Genomic DNA, 16,257 nt, shown 5'->3' on the forward strand with positions numbered 1-16,257 from the left:
CTTCCTACCTTTACCTCCCAAGCGCTTGGATGACAGGCATGCACCACTGAACCCAGTTGATGTGCTGGGCAGAAGACCTCAGGGCCTTGTGCATGCTAGGCAAGCACTCTACCAACTGAGCTACATTCCCAACCCCAAGGGGTGTGTGTGTGCGTGTCTGTGTAATTTTTTTTTGATTGAAACATGCATTATTTTTAAAAGCAAAGAATTTCAATGACAAACTTAAAAACTTAAAAACCACTAGAGCACAACAACTTCTCACCCCCCCCCCCAAGCACGCAGCTGGCCACCTCAGGCTCTGGCGGCGCCGGCCACAGGCCTGGCTATGGCTTCGGGTCTGTGTCCACGCTGGCGGCCTGGGCTTCTTCCCCCTCCCACAGCTTGTCATCACCGGTTTCCAGTGTCTGCTGAAGTTCATGGATGGTGCTAAGAAGAACATGAAACTGTTTTCTTCTCAATTCCAGCTTATCTTCAACACTTTCTTTAATATGAGAAAGATGCTCTAATTCTTTTCCTAGAGCCTCTAGCTCCTTGAGTGTCTCATGTCTGTCTGGATGATGCTGGATCACTTTTGCCAAAGCATCATATTCTTGGTGATCTTTTTTCATATTCATTTTGCTTGAAGGATTTGCTTCTTGCACTCAGCAGTTTTTTCATGTGCTCCAGCAATGCTACATTCTATTTCCTTGTAAATTTTTTTCATAATCTTCCATTTCTCTTAGGTTCATATCATATACAAGCAAAGTTTTACCCATTGAAAACTCACACTGAGACAGTGTGCTCAGCATACGTTGGTACTGGCTGTATCCCTCTTCCTGGGATCCAGAGTTGCACCATTTAATGAAGGATTAATCCTCTGATCGTCTCCTGCACCATCCCTGTCAATTAGGAGACGCTTCCGTATGACTTCGTTGTCCGTCACAGCTCCCATGGCGTGCGCGACGCAGGCGTGTGTGTGTAATTTTTTGTTGTTTTTTTGAGGTAGGTTTTAGCCCAGGCTGACCTGGAATTCACTCTGTATTCTCAGGGTAGCCTTGAACTCATGGTGATCCTCCTACCTCTGCCTCCCCAGTGCTGGGATTAAAGGCATGCACCACTACACCCAGCTTTTTTTAATTTAAAATGGTTTTTTTTTTTAATTTATTTGTAAGCAAATAGAGAGAAAAGGGATGCACCAGGGCCTCCAGCCACTGAAAACAGAATTCCAGATGCATGTGCTACTTTGTGCATCTGTCTTTATGTGGATACTGGGGAATTGAATCCAGATTATGAGGCTTTGAAGGCAAGCACCTTAACCGCTAAGCCATCCCTCCAGCCCCAAGGTTTTTATGGCTTTTTTTTAAGGCAAGCTCAACAGTCTGACCTTCCTCTTTTATTGGGGGCGGGGAGAGAAAGGGAGGAAGAATTGGCATGCCAGGGCCGCCAGCCACTGTAAGTGAACTCCCAAGGCACCACCTTGGGCACCTGTACGACCTTGCACACCTGCATCACCTTGTGCATCTGGCTTACATGGATTCTAGAGAGTCGAACATGGGTCCTTAGGCTCCTCAGGCAAGTGCCTTAACTGCTGAGCCATCTCTCCAGCTCAAGATTTTTAACAAGTGTCCTGGAGAATTCTTCTCATCAAAAAATTTGGGGAACATTAATCTGGCAGAATGCCTTCCTGTCAAGCAAATGCGACAGCTGGAGGTGAGCACCTCCTCCTCCTGTGGCATCTCCCCCACTTGTCTTCTTCCCCGAAGCCACACAGAACATGGGATGCTCCCAGCGTGTGAAGACCATCCTATGAGGCCCCAAGCTCATGTGCTAGAGGAGCTAGCGAAATTTTTCTTTGCACTCTTTCCTTGAGCCAGTGGTCTTCTCCCCTGACCAAAGTTAACAACTTGAAGTATAGCTCAGATATTTCTAAAGTCTTAGACAGTAATGTATACCCACATTTTCATATAGAAGAGAGTCACGGGCTGGGGACATGGCTCAGTAGATAAAACACTTGCCATGCATACACAAGTATCTGAGTTCAGACCCCCAGAACCCATATAAAAATCCTGATGCTGGGCTGGGGAGATGGCTCATTAAAGGTGCTTGCTTACAAAGTCTGATGGCCTGGGTTCGATTTCCCATATAAAGCCAGATGTACAAACTGGCACATGTGTCTAGAGTTCACTTTCAGCAGCAGGAGGCCCTGGTGTGAACATACTCATTTTCTCCCCCGCTCTTTGTCTCATAACTAAATAAATATCTAATTAAAGAAGTCCTGACGCTGTAGCAGGTTCTGTGACTCCAGTTCACCTACAGCAAAATGAGATGTGGAAACAGGAATTTCCAGAAGCTTGCAGACCAGCTGGCCTAGTGCTTGTCAGGTTTGCGTTGCTGGCAAACAAACAAACACCCAACCAAGAGCAGCTTGTGGGAGGGAAGGGTTTATTTTGGATTACAGACTCAAGGGGAAGCTTCATGGTGGCTGGGGAAAATGATGGCATGTGCAGAGGGGAGACATCACGCCCTGGCCAACATCAGGTAGACAACAGCAACGGGAGAATGTGCCCAACACTGGCAAAGGGAAGCTGGCTATAACACCCACAAGCCCTCACCCAGCAATACACTGCTTTCAAGAGGCTTCAATTCCCAAACTGCCTCCAGCTGGGGACCTAACACTTCAGACACATAAGTTTATGGGGGACACCTGAACCAAACCACCCCTGGCCCCCATAAACTGATAATCATCCATGATATAAGATGCAATACATTTAGTCCAACTTCAAAAGCCTTTATTAGTTTTTATCAATCCCAATGAGGTACAAGCATCCCCACCATCCAAGGTCTTTTAACTGAGCCTTAAAAAAAAACCCACAATGGCACACTCTCCTGCTGCTGCTGTCCACTCTCTGCTGGCCATGAGGTGAAGTCCCCCCTCTACTCATACCATCATTTTCCCCTGCCATCATGGAGCTTCTTCTCGAGTCTGCAAGCCAAAATAAACCCTTTCCTCCCACAGGTTGCTCCTGATTGGGTGCTTTCTGCCAGCAACTTGAACCTGACCGCAACAGCTAGCATATACAGTGGTGAGGAACAAAAGAGACCCGGCCTCAAGCAAGGTGCAAGGTGAGGGCTGACATCGAAGTTGTCCTCTGACCTCCACACATATGACCATGAGCACACACACCCCCCCCAAAAAACTGTTGTTGCTCATGGTGGTACACACCTGTCACCCCAGCACGAAAGAGACTGAGGCAGGAGGATTGCCATGAGTTTGAGGTCAGCCTGGACTACATAGTGAGTTTGAGAACAGCTTGGGTTACAGAGTGAGACCCTGTCTCAAAAAAAATGGCAGGACTGTAGAGATTGCTCAGTGGTTAAAGGCACTTACTTGCAAAGCCTGATGGCCTGGGTTTAATTCCTCAGTACCCAGGTAAAGCCAGATGTACAAAGTGACAGTTTGTTTGCAGTAGCAAGAGGCCAGCCTGGTGCACCCATTCTTTTCTCTCTTCTCTCTTTCCCTTTCTTTTCCTCTCTCTCCCTCTGCTTGCTTGCAAATAAATTTTTTAAATTTTTTTTCTTTATTTTTCTTTTTTTCACAATTTTTATTAACATTTTCCATGATTATAAAAAAAATCCCATGGTAATACCCCCCTCCCCACCCCTAATTTTTTTTAAATAGGAGGATTGTCATTGTCTTGCAGTCATGTGACTATATTACACAGTTCTGTACTGTTTTATGAGGGTGACATCCTCAAAGAAATGCACTAGCTCGGGTTATTGCTGTATGGGGATTGCAAGGTTCCCTTACACAGAACTAGACCACAAATAGTGGTCACTGTACACTGTCTCATTGTTGTTGTTGTTGATAGGGTCTCACTCTAGCCCAGGCTGACCTAGAATTCACTATGTAGTCCCAGGCTGGCCTCAAACTCATAGTGATCCTCCTACCTCTGCCTCCCAAGGGCTGGGATTAATGGCATGCACCGTCACACCCAACTCCACCAAGTAATTTTTAAGAATATTTGTATTTATTGGGGCTGGAGGGATGGCTTAGTGCTTAAGGCATTTGCCTGAAAAGCCAAAGGACCCAGGTTCAATTCCCCAGGACCCACATTAGCCAGATGCACATGGGGCACATGCATCTGGAGTTTGTTTGTGGTGGCTGGAGGCACTGGCATGTCCATTCTCTCTCTCTCTTTCTGTCAAATAAATAAATAAAATATTTTAAAAAGAATATTGTATTTATTTATTTGGAAGGAGAGAGAGAGAGAATGAGAATACCAGGGCCTTTGCTGTATGAAGTTTATGTTTCAATAAATATGCACATTAAGTATATATTTAAATAAACAGATGCTGTCATATTGCTCACCTAAACGTTGCAACAATGTGAAATCCCACCAGCCACGTCTAGGTGACAATTCATTGCTCACTACTTCCTTCCAAGGCAGAAATACCTATGGTCACTTTAATTTTTGCAACGTGAGTGAGGGCCTCATTGTTACATCTCCTTACCTACTCGACTGGGCGTGAGAAACCCCCGGGCCGGGCCGGTGGGGCTTGCTCTGGCGGAGACTGCGTGCTCAGTTCCTATTCCTCTAGGTGCTTGTCTTTTCACACTTGCTCTTTGGGAGCTGCTTATTGTATTAACTTTGTTAACCCTTCATCTTTCAGCTTTTGAAAAAAATTATTCTTATTTACTTATTTGAGAGAGAGAAAGAAAGAGGCAGAGGGAGAGAATGGGCGCACCAGGGCCTCTGGCCACTGCAAACGAACTCCAGACATGTGCACCCCCTGTGTATCTGGCTTATGTGGGTCCTGGGAAATCGAACCAAGATCCTTTGGTTTTGCAGGCAAATGACTTAACTGCTAAGCCATCCCTCCAGCCCATCTTTCAGCTTTTTTACAAATATTCTCCCAAATCAATTCTTCTATTGGCTTTAGTTACAATTTTTGCTGAATAGTAGTTGAGATGTTTTATTTTTATTTATTTTCAAGCTGAAAGAGGTAGACACAGAGAGGGAGGAAGAGTGAGAGAGACAGAGAGAGAGAGAGAGGTGTACCAGGGCCTCCCAGCCACTGCAAATGAACTCCAGATACATGCAGCACTTTGTGCATCTGGCTTATGTGGGTACTGGGGAATCGAACCCCAGGTCATTAGGCTTTGCAGGCAAGTGCCTTAACCACTGAGCCATCTCTCCAGCCCTGAAATTCTTCACGTTGAGGAAGCCTAACATTTCAATTGTGTGGATTTCTTGCCTTGGTTAAAGTCTCTCACCAATGAATTGCAAATTATAGAAAATAGATTTCCTTCCAATATTTCTGGTTTTGTCCCTTACAGGCGTTAATCCATTTAAAATTTATTTTTGTATTTGATGTGAGACAGAGTGCCAACTTAATTTTCTTCTATATGGATAAAAATGAAGCCAATATGTGGTAAATGAATTCACTTTTCCAAGCTCAACTGAGATCCCATTTTTATCATAAGTGATACTGGGAATTAATTCTTAATTCTCTACTTTGCTACACTGATGTCTCTCTTCTAGTCACCTCAACTGATCTTGTTTTGGGTGGTTTTGCTTTTTTTTTTTATTTTAATATTTTTTTATTTATTTATTTGAGAGCAACAGACACAGAGAGAAAGACAGATAGAGGGAGAGAGAGAGAATGGGCGCGCCAGGGCCTCCAGCCACTGCAAACGAACTCCAGACGCGTGCGCCCCCTTGTGCATCTGGCTAACGTGGGACCTGGGGAACCGAGCCTCGAACCGGGGTCCTTAGGCTTCACAGGCAAGCGCTTAACCGCTAAGCCATCTCTCCAGCCCTGGTTTTGCATTTTTAATATTCCATTTACTGTTGTTATTACTAACAAGATGTTTCATGTGGACACATCATGTGTTGGGACCCTCTTTTTCCTCGTACCTGCCCCTGTTCTGTTGGGGACCCTCCTCAGTGGAGTTGCAGGTATTCCACATGGGGTTGTGGGCTCTGTGTTGTGGAAACGGCAGTCATTTTTGTGGGTGAGGGACAGTGCCTCTGGACATAAGATCTCACCCTGTGGCTCTTACAGTCTTTCTGCCCCCTCTTCCACAAAATTCCCTGAGTCATGGTGGGTAACTTTTAAGCCTACTTCAGTGATGGGCTCTTAGGAGCCTCTGGATCTCTGCTCTGGTGGGTTGTGAGTGTCCTCAGGGTCTGTCTCCTTCACCCTGGCTCTGATTATCAGGTTCAGCATGGAAGCGGCGCTCTTGCTCATCTCCCCATTCCTCTGTGCTTTCAGCTGTGGCTTGGTTGAAGTGTGAGGGGTGGTTTATCTCCTTGGGTCTCGCTACCTTCCAAAAAAGAACAGATTCTCCAATGGAGAGTGAAGTCGACAAAGTTTAAATGGGATAAACATTAATTTAGGGAAAATTTGATGTATGTGACCCTTCTTTCAGCTAAAGACTATTGTTGTTTATCTATTTATGACAGACAGAAAGAGAGAGAGAGAGAGCATGGGCATGCCAGGGCCTCTAACCAGTGCAAACAAGCTCCACATGCATGCACCACCATGTGCATCTGGCTTACATAGATTCTGGGGAATTGAACCTGGGTCCTTAGGATTCGTAGTTGAACACCTTAAACACTAACTCTCCAACCTAGTTTTGATTTTTGAGACAGGGTCTCACACTGTAGCCCAGACTGACCTGGAAACTCACTATGTAGCCCAGGTTAGTCTCATGTATGGAAATCTTCCCGCCTCGGCTTCCCTAGCACTGGGATTACAGGCATGAGCCACTGTGCCTGGCTTGTTTTCACCATCCTTATTTGCTTACAGAAGCTTCATTAATTCGCAAGCATCTACTCTTTCATATGAACTGGAAGCTCATTGTATCAAATTTCCCCACACTGTCGATTAATATGTTGGGGGGCACACCCGTGTGGAGGTGTCCCTGAGCCCCACCTGCTTTGAGACCGGGTCAAGTGAACTGCCAGACTGCAAAGGACCCTCAGACTAGCCGAGCCGTGAGCCTCAGATCCTCTTGCCCCAGCTCCCACCGGTGTGGGCGCAGTGAGACTTCAGGTGCCTGGGCCGCTCTGCGTCTTCCTACGAGGTTGTTAACTGAGGTGGGAAGACGCAACCCCAACAGGGCAATGCCACTTCCTGAGCCGGTGTCCTGGACTGAAGAAAAAGGAAAAAGTGGCTGAGCTCCAGCTTTCCCTCCCTCTCTCTCTCTCTCTCTCTCTCTCTTCGACTTGACAGTGGATGCAATGTAACCAGCTGCTTTCTGCTCCTGCCTTCATGACTTCCTGAAACATGGACCACATCCTCAAACTGTGAGCCAAAATAACCCCTTCCTTCCCGAAGTTCCTGTTGTCAGGCCTCTTGTCTCAGACACGAGAAAAGTCACTAATACAGTGTCACATTCCTGTAATCCCAATACTCAGGAAGGGCTAAGACAGGAGGATGGCCATGAGTTCCAGGTCAGCCAGGGCTATGTAGCAACAACCTGACCCAAAAAGGCAAAACAGAAATGAATTTAAAAGCTGAGCATACAGGCTGGAGAGATGGCTTAGCAGTTAAGGCGCTTGCCTGCAAAGCCTAAGGACCCACGTTCAACTCTCCAGATCCCACGTTAGCCAGACACACAAGGGGACATAAGTGCACAGGGCCGCACATGCCGAGAAGGTAGCACACACATCTGGAGTTTGATTGCAGTGGCTGGAGGCCCTAGGCCCTAGCATGCCAATTCTCTCACACTCTCTTTCACAAAAAAAGATAATAATAAGCTGAGCATAGGGCTGGAGATAGGGTTTAGTGGTGAAGGCACTTACCTGCAAAGCCAAATAACCCAGGTTCAATTCCCCAGGACCCACAAAAGCCAGATGCATAAGGTGGTACATGTGTCTGGTGTTCACTTGCAGTGGATAAAGGTTCTGGCACACCCCTTCTCTCTCTCTCTCTCTCTCTCTCTCTCTCTCTCTCTCTCTCTCCCCTCTCTAAAATAAATAAATAAAATATATTTTTAAAAAATTTTAGAGGGCTGGAGAGATGGCTTAGTGGTTAAGCGCTTGCCTGTGAAGCCAAAGGACCCCGGTTCGAGGCTCGGTTCCCCAGGTCCCACGTTAGCCAGATGCACAAGGGGGCGCACGCGTCTGGAGTTCGTTTGCAGTGGCTGGAAGCCCTGGCGCGCCCATTCTCTCTCTCTCCCTCTATCTGTCTTTCTCTCTGTGTCTGTCGCTCTCAAATAAATAAATAATAAAAAAAAAATTAGAAAATTTTAGAAAGTTCTTTATACTTGTTTCCGTACTTCATGCGATTTCCAGTTATAATATTAAACGACACTGGGGCTGAGGAGATGGCTCTGCAGGTAAAGATGTTTTCTGAGAAAGCCTGTCAGCCTGCACCAAGCCAGACATAAAAAGTGGTGCAAGCATCTGGCACATACACACAAGTAAATGAAAACATTGTAGTTTAAAAGTCTGCCTGGCAGTGACCTTGGGATGACTCAGAAGGCACCACAGCGCTGGGAAGAAGTGACAGAGGAGTGCTCAGCACTGCAATATCTCTATCACACCTTCCGAGGCTCAGGGTCCATTGCGGAAGAGGTGGAGGAAAGAGCGTAAGAGCCAAAGGAAGGGTAGGACTCCTTACAACGTGCTCCTCCAGACACAAAATGGCCTGGATATCCATGACCTCACAGAGCCCGACACTACCTACACAAGACCTTCATAGTAGAAAGAAAAGATGATGACATAAAGATAAAAGAAAGACTGATTGAGAGGGGGAGGGGATATGATGGAGAATGGAGTTTCAAAGGGGAAAGTCGGGGGAGGGAGGGCATTACCATGGGATATTATCTATAATCATGGAAGTTGATAAAAAAATAATAAAAATTTAAAAAATAAAAACCAAATAATAATAATAATGTCTGCCTAGTCTTTTTTCTAGCACTGCTCAAAGGTATCAACGTAATCTCTTCTGAGACATGAGCAGTCTCTTAACTGTGTGTTCCTACAACATCAGAAAACATGCTGCGTACCTCCACCATGCAAAGACACAGGGAGGAGCGGGGCACGGCCAGGGGAGATTGAACCAATGCGAGGCTGAAACCCAGCAGGACAAGCACCAGATCCTGCCGCTCCATGGCCAGCATCTGATGCTCACGACAGGATCATCTTGGCTCCTAAGGACGTGCGGAGCTCCTCCCCCAGCTCCATCACTTGTAGCCCGCCCAGCCTCTCCCTTGGCCGGCTCCCCCGGGCCAGCAGCTTCCTCTGCAGATGCCCCGGTGTCTGCATCACTGACCTCCCTGGCTCTCCACTGCAATGCAGGCTTTCATGCCTCACAGTGGCCTACTGTCCCAGTGCGGACCGACGGTTCTAATCCCAGTTACGGCTGCTCTCTCGGCACCTGCCTTGTCTGCAACCTCGAACTCCCCCGCCTTTTCCCACCACAAGGCCCATTATTCTTTTTATTTTTTTAATACGCAACATTCTGTTAAGTAGAAACTTTGTAATGACACGTCATGTGTTGGTACCATCATTTCCTTTCCTCCCTGACCTCATTCCATGGAGGGCCCTCCTCAGTGGGATTGCTGGGGTTCGCCCCGGGGCTGTGGGTTATGAGTTGTGACAATAGCAGTCACTAGGGTCGGGGGGCAATGCCTGTGGATATCCCGTCCCACCCTGTGGTCCTTACAATCTTCCAGCCCCCCTCTTCCACAAAATTCCCTAAGCCTTTGTGGGTGTGTTTTTTGTTAATATTTTATTTACTTACTTTTTTGGCTTTTTTAATTTTTATTTTTTTATTGACTACTTCCATAATTGTAAACAATATCCCATGGTAATTCCCTCCCTCCCTCCACTTTCCTCTTTGAAACTCCACTCTCCATCATATCCCCTCCCCATCTCAATCAGTCTCTCTTTTATTTTGATGTCATCATCTTTTCCTCCTCTCATGGTGGTCTTGTGTAGGTAGTGTCAGGCACTGTGAGGTCATGGATATTCAGGCCATTGTGTCTGGAGGGAGCACGTTGTAAGGAGTCCTACCCTTCCTTTGGCTCTTACATTCTTTCTGCCACCTACTCTGCAATGGACTGTGGATGTTTTTTTGTTTTGTTTTGTTTTGTTTTTGGTGCTTTTTTTTTTTTTTTTTTTTGGTTTTTTGAGGTAGGGTCTCACTGTAGCTCAGGCTCTCCTGGAATTTACTATGTAGTCTCAGGGTGTCCTCAAACTCACAGTGATCCTCCTACCTCTGCCTCCTGAGTGCTGGGATTAAAGCGTGCGCCACCATGCCCAGCTGTGGATATGTTTAAAATTTACTTTAGTGTTGAGCAGCTTCTGGATGTCTGCTTTTGGTATGTTTTGAGTGCATTGAAGTCAAAAGTAATGGGCCAGCGTCTGTCTCCATCCCCCTGGTGACGGTTGTCAGGCTCACTGTGGAAGCAGTGCTCTTGCTCATCTCACCAGTTCTTCTGTGGCTTCACCTGGATCCTAGCTGATGTGCACAGGGTGGCTCATCTCCTGGCAGGGAGTCAGCTATTTTTTCTTGTCTTGATAGACTTTGGTTAGTGCTGGAAAGCACTACATGAGCTGCTGGGAAAAAATGGTCAACAGTATTGTGAGCAAGCAGGGGACACTTTGTATGAAAACAACCAGCCTGACAAGATGTACACGCCTGTGTAATGGTGGCACCCAGCTAGGTGGGCAACCAATGGCTCTCTGATTGGCTAAGAGATCCACTCAGTGGAAAGGAACCCAAAGCTGGATCTTGGAACCAAGTCAGAATCCTATGGAGATCAAGATCATGGACTCCAGTGAGAAGCTCCCACTAGTCTTTGACCAAGACAGGCTACACACCCATTGGAATTTCTTTAAGTTAACAATGTTTATACCTTTTAACCTATGCTGACATTTTTCTTTTACTCTCACAGTAGCCCTGGAATTAGAGCTGTGAGCAGTAAGCACCACATAGCCTGAATGCTATCCTATCTTGAGAGTACCTCTGCCAAACAAATTAGGCCCCTATTTTATTTTTATTTTATGAGAGAGGGAGGATTGACATGCCAGGGCCTCTAAACACTGCAATAGGACTCCAGACATACATGCCACCTTGTGTACATGTGTGACCCTGTGCATGTCACCTTGTGTGTCTAGCTTACATGGATTCTGGGAAGTCAAACCTAGGTTCTTAGGCTTCACAGGGAAGCACCTTAACTGTTAAGGCATCTCTCCAGCGCCTGGCCCATTACTTTTGACTTCAATGCACTCACATTTCAGGACATGGGCAGAACACAGCCAGAATATAACATGAATGGTCTGCCTAGTTCCCAGTAGAGTGCTCCAAACCAGGCTGGGGATCAAAATCAGGGCTTTGTGCATGCTAGGCAAGTGCTCTACCAACTGAGCTACATCTCCATCCCATATTCTGGTCATTTTAAACTTATTCCTTTTCTTTATACTTTAAGCTTCTTTAAAATTGTCTTAAATACTTTTCTTCTAGATTGATTGTAGCTCACTAATTTAAATTTTAACCCAATTTAATTCTGACTTTAATGGGACAATCTAGCTCATTCATATTTAGTGTAATAACTGGACTTCATAATCTTAACCATTGGCTTCTTTAACTAATTGCTTCTTCCTTTTACTTATTGTTACTTTTGTACACTGATCAAATCAACACCATTTCCATTTCCATCTCATTAATAAGGCATCTTTTACAGATTTCCAGCTACTTTCCCTTTTCTGTTTCTCATAATCAGAAAGATTCCTTTATCATTCTATGAAAGCCAGACACATTTCTCCCACCAAAACCCTCTCTTCCTCCCTGGCTTCGTTCATCACACTAAACCTGGGAACACTTTCACTTCCCCCTCTGGGTGCACAGCCACTCACCACATGAGGCCTTTGGAGTACTTCTCTTCTTCCCACCCACCCCCACGCCCAGATTTGCTGAGATTTGCCTTTTATTTTTAGTGCCAGACTGTTTGTTTGGCTTTTTTTTTTTTTTGAAGAGCTATCAAGGCAGATGGTGATGTGATCCACTCAGGAAGAGAACAGACTTTTGCAGAGTAGAATGTGGAAGGCCACACACAGCTGGAAGGACAGCTGCCTCTGGGCTTTGAGAATCTGGCAGCGGGGTTCACCTGGAGTTAGGCTGTCTTCTACCTGCGCTCTCCCACCTTCTAAGACCTCGTATTCTCTCAGACAATCCCAAAACTCTTCTACAGACTTCGACTTTTCTTTTTCAGCCATCAAATGGAAGGAACTGAGAACCGTCGGATGCTTCTGAGCAAGCTAGAGATCCAGAGGAAGAGAAGACACAGCTCAGGGTCTCCCTAGGTCCACTTCCTTCCATATAGCCATTTCCCCCTTTCTCCTGACCAGCTTCACACCTCGTAGTTCCCAGTACGGCAGATGAGCAGAGCTAAGGCCTGGAGGATCCCTTCTCCATTAGGTGTGAACTTCTCTGTGGAAGCACACATGCTTTTGCCGCCTTCTACACTCTTGTAGCTTAGACAGATTCTATGTCTGGGAGTACGTCCTTTGTCACAAATCCTTCCTGGCACTTTTCCTCTCAGACTTTTCTTAGGCTTTCGGTTGTCTCTCTTTTCACACCCCCCAAAAAGGATTTCTGCTATTTCTTGATTTCCATCCTGTTTGTAGCTTTTATCTCAAACACTAATTCAGACATCAATAGTAACTGCTTTCTCCTTCATCTCTTGAAACTTGGCTCAAAATCATCCCTCTGGTCCTGGAAAGCCAGTTTCTCTGTCCTGCGCTTAACTCTCCTCTCTGGGGTCAGGAAGATGGCTCAGCCAAAAAAGTGCAAGCCTGAGAACCTGAGTTACATCTCCAGAACCTATGTTAAAAAATAGAAATAGGGCTGGAGAGATGGCTTAGCGGTTAAGCGCTTGCCTGTGAAGCCTAAGGACCCGGGTTCGAGGCTCGGTTCCCCAGGTCCCACGTTAGCCAGATGCACAAGGGGGCGCACGCGTCTGGAGTTCGTTTGCAGAGGCTGGAAGCCCTGGCGCGCCCATTCTCTCTCTCTGCCTCTATCTGTCTTTCTGTCTGTGTCTGTCGCTCTCAAATAAAAAAAAAAAAAAATAGAAATAAAAAGCAAGCTGCGGTGGCATGTGCTTGTCATCCCAGCGCCAGAGAGGTAAGAAAAAGAAGGATCTCTGGGGCTTGCTGCCAGCCAGCCTCGCCAGTGAGCTCCAAGCCAATGAGAAACCCTGCCTCAAAGAAAGGTGGACAGCATTCCTGAGGAGCAATACCCAAGGTTGTCCTCTGACCTCCACATGCACACATTTGTGTACACACACACACACACACACACACAAAACCTACCTTCTTCTCTTAGCTCTTAGTCCAAGTTTTCTATGGCAGTAGCTATTTCAGAACTGAGTGTTCTGCTCGTCATTCTCGCGGGCTGCTGGGCCCCACTCTAAGCCTTCCTTCCCTCTCGACTACTCTCCTACTCCCTACTACTGAGGCTGTATGCAAGGTATGGACCTATCTTTAGTGGCAGCATTTGGTGGTAGAAGGAACAGAAACCTCACTTTCCCATGCTCAAGCTGAGCAACAATGCGATGGGGGGCATTAAGAGGTCTATGTGCCCAATGCCTGGTCCCCTTTCCTCTCCAGACACAGGGTGTGGGCCACTCAACCCATATGGTCAGCTGGTTAGGAACCAGGGAAGCCAATTTCCCTGCAAAGGGCCCCCTGACACGTTCCCCGGCAAGGATCAGTCTTGCCCCAGCCTCCTCTGTCTGCATCCGTCTGCAGGACCCAGTGGCTGGTCTTTGCAAAGAGGCAGGATGCATCCCAGGTGCTGCCTTTCCCCCAACCCCTGTTTCTCGCATCTTGGGACTTCTTGACTTCATTATGTTTGCATTCCAAAGTGCTCAGTGAAAAAGACGGAAGTCCTGCCCACCCCCCCCCCACCCCATGCTATGGACCTCCCTGCGTGCCAGCGTCACCGATTCTGATGTTTTTGGAAGAGACCTCAAGCTTAAATAATGTCTTCTGAAATCTTACGAAAGGTTGTTCCCAGTCCGGTGGTCTTCTTGGGCGGAGAGGGGTGTGTAGCAGATCAGTCGTGTTATTACTAATGAATAATATCTTCTATAATCTTACAAAAGGAGGTTCCCAGTCCGGTGGTCTTCTTGGGCGGGGGTGTAGCAGTCCGGTCGTGTCATTAAGACGCAGCGAGTCGTCCTTTCCGCACTGCTCTCTGCTGCCGGCTTCGTCTCTCGGCCATTCCCAAGCTGACTGTCGCGATCGCAGGCAACACGCCTGGATGTGACAGTGTGGGGGGGGGGGGGGGGAGACCTCACCCACTAGGCATCCTCCCGCTTATCAAGGGCAAATTCTACCCAATCACCTTTCCCTAGGGAAAAACGTTAGTTATGGGTGGCCAGTACATCACCACTTTGACATTACTAAGAACAGATGAGGTCTGGAGGGATGGCTTAGCCGTTAAGGAGTTTGCCTGCGAAGCCGAAGGACCCATGCTGGACTCCCCAGACCCTGGGTAAGCCAGATGCACAAGGTGACCCATGTGCAAGGTCACTCGTGCACATCTAGTTAGACGACAGTGGCTGGAGGTCCTGGTGCACCAGTTCTCTCCCTCTCTCATTAAAAAAAAAAGGCCAGTTTGGCCGGGCATGGTGGCGCACGCCTTTAATCCCAGCACTCAGGAGGCAGAGGTAGGAGGATCGCCGTGAGTTCGAGGCCACCCTGAGACTCCATAGTGAATTCTAGGTCAGCCTGGGCTAGAGTGAGACCCTACCTCAAAAAACCAAAAAAAAAAGAAAGAAAAAATAAAAGCTCTGCACAGGGACGGGAGATGGCTCAGTGGGGGCAGAGTGCTTTCCTGCTTGCCACGTAAGCCTGAGGACCTGAGTTTGCATCTGCAGAGTTCATGTAAGACGCCAGGTGAGGTGGTGTGTGCCTTTAGTTCCAGCACTGGGGCAGTGCACGTGGTTGGACCCTTATGGTTCACTGTCTAGTCAGTCTTACCAAATCGCTGAGTTCCAGTTTCAGTGAGAGACTGTCTCAAAGAAGGTAAACTGAGAAAGACAGCCAATGCCAACCTCTGGCCTACACACACACATACATGTTATATGCATGTATACATTATATACACACATATGCACCCAAATGCATAAGAACACACACACACCACCATACGTGCCCCATAAAAAGTTGGATACACACTATTTAACCCCTTCATCATCTCACTCATTCTTCCCTTGTAACTGGGTCCTGCCCGGCCTCCAGTCCTGTCTTCCCTCCATCAGCTCTCAGATCCCCAGGCCCCCCCTCAGCACCTGCACATTCGCACATGGTTACTGCGCTGTCGGCGTGACGACCATGGCGCCAGCTTGGCCAGGGCGGGGAGCCGGCTCCCTGCAGTGCTTTGGGCAGCACAGGCCTCGCGCAGCCAAGCGGACCGAGGCAAGGAAACGGCCCGTGCCGAGCAGCGTCTGCGCACTATGGGAGCCAGAGCCCCAGCGGTAAGGTGGGAGGGAGAAGAGCGATGAAGAGGTCGGCTCGCATAATCAGGGTTGCTGCTACTAGTTACCTGTGGAAAAAATGAAGATGATCTCCACAGAAACTAGAAAAAACCGAATCCTATTGCAAGCTCAATTTATAAAAGCTGGCAGCTTGTGTTAACTGCCATGCCCAAAAGGCAGTGTGTGTGTGGGGGGTGGGGATTAAAATACACAAAATGGCAAGCACAAGCCTGGGGAGATGGCTCAGTGAAAGAGCATCTGTCATGCAACTCCAAGTACCTGAGCTCAGGTCTCCAGACACCACTTAAGAAACCAGAAATGGTGGTGGGCTTCTGTAATTCCAGTGTTCCTATAGTAAGAAAGGAGGTGGGGACAGGAGAATTTTCCAGAAGCCTGCAAATTGACCAGTGAACCAGATAACCTTCTTCCAAATGAAGTAGAAAGCAAGGACTGACCTGAAAGTCGTCCTCTGACCTCCACACACAGGCCATAACCCGAATGAGCCCATACTTAATCCCGCCTCCCACGAAGACACAGTAAATAAATTTTCATAAAAAATTTAGAATGACAAGTATAATAACTTGACTTGTCTGCATTACTAAACAGCATTCCATTTTTCCAAAATAACTTCTAAAATTCACATAACAGGAGCACTTTTCATATTAAACAACCTACACTATATTGAATTATTCTAATTTCCTTACAGTGATTTTTTAAAAATCTTTTAAAAGATAGCTTTGTACCTCCAGGGACCACTGTCATTTATTTACTTATATGAC

General features: G+C 47.0%; 1 pseudogene; it reads right to left on the reverse strand.

The window, feature by feature from the left end:
* Positions 1 to 312: 312 nt before the first annotated feature.
* LOC123464103 lies at positions 313 to 931 on the reverse strand (annotated as a pseudogene).
* Positions 932 to 16,257: the final 15,326 nt, after the last annotated feature.

Source organism: Jaculus jaculus, chromosome 10 (assembly GCF_020740685.1).
Source record: "Jaculus jaculus isolate mJacJac1 chromosome 10, mJacJac1.mat.Y.cur, whole genome shotgun sequence".
Taxonomy (NCBI): domain Eukaryota; kingdom Metazoa; phylum Chordata; class Mammalia; order Rodentia; family Dipodidae; genus Jaculus; species Jaculus jaculus.